Genomic DNA, 4,885 nt, shown 5'->3' on the forward strand with positions numbered 1-4,885 from the left:
AGAAAGAAAGAACTTGCATTTATATAGCGCCTTTCACCACCTCAGGTCGTCCCAAAGCAGTGTAGTCACTGTGGTAATGTTGGAAAAGTGACAGCCAATTTGCGCACAGCACGATCCCAGAAACAGCAATGTGATAAATGACCAGATAATCTGTTTTTTAGTGATGTTGGTTGAGGGATAAACATTGGCCAGGACACCGGGGAGAACCTCTTTGAAATGGTGGCCGTGCGATCTTTTACATCCGTCTGAGAGTTTAACGTCTCATCTAAAAGACGGCACCTCCGGCAGTGCGGCACTCCCTCCGTACTGCACTGGGAGAGTCGGCCTGGATTTAGTCTCTGGAGTGGGACTTGAACCCACAACCTTCTGACTCAGAGGCGAGAATGCTTCCCACCGAGCCACGGCTGACACTGAGGGCGATGACCCCTCTGTAACTCCCCACCCCACCTGGGCTGCAGGAGGCAGTGGGCCTGAACTGTATGTTGTTGCTTTATGATATTTCTGTAATGTTAGATGGAGTGTTTTCGATTCAACATTTAAGCCAGGCGACACTTCACCAGATGGTAAAGCAGAGTTAGCCAAAGGGAGCCACACCAGCATCGAGACTGTAGCTGGAGAGGCCCCTGGAGAGAAGGGGAGGGTCAGTTGGCCTTTAATAGTCTCGGATACTTGATGCTGACCAGCTATCGGCAAGACTGTGTCTTGCCGATAGCTGGTCAGCGACGCCCACATCCCGTGAACAAATTTTTTAAAAAATCAATGCTGATCGCATGCCGTTCTGTCTTAATTGAAAGGTTGAATAGGCTGGGGCTCTTCACTGTGGAAAAGAGAAGACTGAGGGGTGACCTGATAGAGGTCTTTAAGATTATGGAAGGGTTTTATAGGGTAGACGTAGAGAAGATGTTTCCACTTGTGGGGGAGACCAGAACTAGGGACCATAAATATAAGATAGTCACTGATAAATCCAATCGGGAATTCAGGAGAAACTTCTTGACCCAGAGAGTGGTTAGAATGTGGAACTCGCTACCACAAGGAGTAGTTGAAGCAATTAGCATAGATGCATTTAAGGGACGCTAGATAAACACATGAGGGAGAAAGGAATAGAAGGATATGGTTATAGGGTTAGATGAAGTAGGGAGGGAGGAGGCTCGTATGGAGCATAAACACCGGCACAGACCAGTGGGGCCGAATGGCCTGATTCTTCTGTAATTTTTTAATGTAATTCTATGTTATGGTCATGCTATGATTTAACTAGGTATTGGGCAGTAAAGGGTGCACTCCGGATTGTAAGGAACGCGAGGTCTCCTTACGGGAGTGATCAGTGACGCTGAACCTGAGGGGCGCCTTGGGGGCAAAAATCCTGACACTGAGGCTGTTCACCGATTGGAGGCATCACAACCAAATCTGATCCTGTCCACACACAGGAGGTGAATTGTACTGCCCCCCTGGTGCTACTCTGACTGACATCAGACAGCACCACACATCATGCATGGAAGCAAGGAACCTCGTGGTCTGTGTCCATCAGCGAGGGAAGTGCTTGTTTGACACTTCCCAAATTACATCCCTACCCCCTTGGAATTCTGCTCCTATATGTTTCCAGTGTTGCGTCCTATCGCCTGGACTGTGGTATTCTCGATACAGAAGATGTGACTCTCAGCGCAGCAATCGTAACTTAAATATAGAAATGTTATCTCTCCCTTATGTTCCAATGCACGGGTTAATATCTCTCTGTCTCTCCCCTGCCTGTCTCATCCATTCTCTCTCCCTATCTGTCACTGTGCGTGTCTCTCTCTCTCTCTCTCTCTCCTATGTGTGTGTGTGTGTGTGTGTGTGTCTGTCTCTGTCTCTCTCTCATGCTGTCTCCCTGTGTGCCTGTCTGTCTGTCCCTCTCTCTGTGTGCCTGTCTGTCTGTCCCTCTCTCTGTGTGCCTGTCTGTCTGTCCCTCTCTCTGTGTGCCTGTCTGTCTGTCTCTCTCTCTGTGTGTGTGTGTGCCCCTCTCTCTCTCTGTGTGTGTGTGTGCCCCTCTCTCTCTCTCTGTGTGTGTGTGCCCCTCTCTCTCTCTGTGTGTGTGTGTGCCCCTCTCTCTCTCTGTGTGTGTGTGTGCCCTCTCTCTCTGTGTGTGTGTGCCCCTCTCTCTCTCTGTGTGTGTGTGTGCCCCTCTCTCTCTCTGTGTGTGTGTGTGCCCCTCTCTCTCTCTGTGTGGTGTGCCCCTCTCTCTCTCTCTGTGTGTGTGCCCCTCTCTCTCTCTGTCTCTGTGTGTGTGCCCCTCTCTCTCTCTGTGTGTGTGTGCCCCTCTCTCTCTCTGTGTGTGTGTGTGCCCCTCTCTCTCTGTGTGTGTGTGTGCCCCTCTCTCTCTGTGTGTGTGCCTCTGTGTGTGCCCCTCTCTCTCTGTGTGTGTGCCTCTCTCTGTGTGCCCCTCTCTCTCTCTGTGTGTGTGTGCCCCTCTCTCTCTCTGTGTGTGTGTGCCCCTCTCTCTCTCTGTGTGTGTGTGTGCCCCTCTCTCTCTGTGTGGTGTGTGCCCCTCTCTCTCTCTGTGTGTGTGTGCCCCTCTCTCTCTCTGTGTGTGTGTGCCCCTCTCTCTCTGTGTGTGTGTGCCCCTCTCTCTCTGTGTGTGTGTGTGCCCCTCTCTCTCTCTGTGTGTGTGTGTGCCCCTCTCTCTCTCTGTGTGTGTGCCCCTCTCTCTCTCTGTGTGTGTGCCCTCTCTCTCTGGTGCCCTCTCTCTCTGTGTGTGTGTGCCCCTCTCTCTCTCTGTGTGTGTGTGTGCCCCTCTCTCTCTGTGTGTGTGTGTGCCCCTCTCTCTCTGTGTGTGTGTGTGCCCCTCTCTCTCTGTGTGTGTGTGTGCCCCTCTCTCTCTGTGTGGTGCCCCTCTCTCTCTGTGTGTGTGCCCCTCTCTCTCTCTGTGTGTGTGTGCCCCTCTCTCTCTCTGTGTGTGTGTGCCCCTCTCTCTCTGTGTGTGTGTGTGCCCCTCTCTCTCTCTGTGTGTGTGCCCCTCTCTCTCTCTGTGTGTGTGCCCCTCTCTCTCTCTGTGTGTGTGTGTGCCCCTCTCTCTCTGTGTGTGTGTGTGCCCCTCTCTCTCTCTGTGTGTGTGTGTGCCCCTCTCTCTCTCTGTGTGTGTGCCCCTCTCTCTCTGTGTGTGTGCCCCTCTCTCTCTCTGTGTGTGTGTGCCCCTCTCTCTCTCTGTGTGTGTGCCCTCTCTCTCTGTGTGTGTGCCCCTCTCTCTCTCTGTGTGTGTGCCCCTCTCTCTCTCTGTGTGTGTGTGCCCCTCTCTCTCTCTGTGTGTGTGGCCCTCTCTCTCTGTGTGTGTGTGCCCCTCTCTCTCTCTGTGTGTGTGCCTCTCTCTCTGTGTGTGTGCCCCTCTCTCTCTCTGTGTGTGTGTGCCCCTCTCTCTCTCTGTGTGTGTGTGCCCCTCTCTCTCTCTGTGTGTGTGTGCCCCTCTCTCTCTCTGTGTGTGTGTGCCTCTCTCTCTGTGTGGTGCCCTCTCTCTCTGTGTGTGTGTGTGCCCCTCTCTCTCTCTGTGTGTGTGTGTGCCCCTCTCTCTCTCTGTGTGTGTGTGCCCCTCTCTCTCTGTGTGTGTGTGTGCCCCTCTCTCTCTCTGTGTGTGTTGTGCCCCTCTCTCTCTCTGTGTGTGTGTGCCCCTCTCTCTCTCTCTGTGTGTGTGCCCTCTCTCTCTCTGTGTGTGTGCCCTCTCTCTCTCTGTGTGTGTGCCCCTCTCTCTCTCTGTGTGTGTGTGTGCCCCTCTCTCTCTGTGTGTGTGTGTGCCCCTCTCTCTCTGTGTGTGGTGTGCCCCTCTCTCTCTGTGTGTGTGTGTGCCCCTCTCTCTCTCTGTGTGTGTGCCCCTCTCTCTCTGTGTGTGTGCCCTCTCTCTCTCTGTGTGTGTGCCCCTCTCTCTCTCTGTGTGTGTGTGCCCTCTCTCTCTCTGTGTGTGTGCCCCTCTCTCTCTCTGTGTGTGTGTGCCCCTCTCTCTCTCTGTGTGTGTGTGCCCCTCTCTCTCTGTGGTGTGTGTGCCCCTCTCTCTCTCTGTGTGTGTGTGCCCCTCTCTCTCTCTGTGTGTGTGTGCCCCTCTCTCTCTCTGTGTGTGTGTGCCCCTCTCTCTCTCTGTGTGTGTGTGCCCCTCTCTCTCTCTGTGTGTGTGTGTGCCCTCTCTCTCTGTGTGTGTGTGTGTGCCCCTCTCTCTCTCTCTGTGTGTGTGCCCTCTCTCTCTCTGTGTGTGTGTGCCCCTCTCTCTCTCTCGTGTGTGTGTGCCCCTCTCTCTCTGTGTGTGTGTGCCCTCTCTCTCTCTGTGTGTGTGTGCCCCTCTCTCTCTCTGTGTGTGTGTGCCCCTCTCTCTCTCTCTGTGTGTGTGTGCCCCTCTCTCTCTCTGTGTGTGTGTGCCCCTCTCTCTCTCTGTGTGTGTGTGCCCCTCTCTCTCTCTGTGTGTGTGTGCCCCTCTCTCTCTCTGTGTGTGTGTGCCCCTCTCTCTCTCTGTGTGTGTGTGCCCCTCTCTCTCTCTGTGTGTGTGTGCCCCTCTCTCTCTGTGTGTGTGTGTGCCCCTCTCTCTCTCTGTGTGTGTGTGTGCCCCTCTCTCTCTCTGTGTGTGTGTGTGCCCCTCTCTCTCTCTGTGTGTGTGTGTGCCCCTCTCTCTCTCTGTGTGTGTGTGCCCCTCTCTCTCTCTGTGTGTGTGTGCCCCTCTCTCTCTCTGTGTGTGTGTGCCCCTCTCTCTCTCTGTGTGTGTGTGCCCCTCTCTCTCTCTGTGTGTGTGTGCCCCTCTCTCTCTCTGTGTGTGTGTGCCCCTCTCTCTCTCTGTGTGTGTGCCCCTCTCTCTCTCTGTGTGTGTGTGTGCCCCTCTCTCTCTGTGTGTGTGTGTGCCCCTCTCTCTCTGTGTGTGTGTGTGCCCCTCTCTCTCTCA

Source organism: Heptranchias perlo, chromosome 39 (genome assembly GCF_035084215.1).
Source record: "Heptranchias perlo isolate sHepPer1 chromosome 39, sHepPer1.hap1, whole genome shotgun sequence".
Classification (NCBI taxonomy): Eukaryota; Metazoa; Chordata; class Chondrichthyes; order Hexanchiformes; family Hexanchidae; genus Heptranchias; species Heptranchias perlo.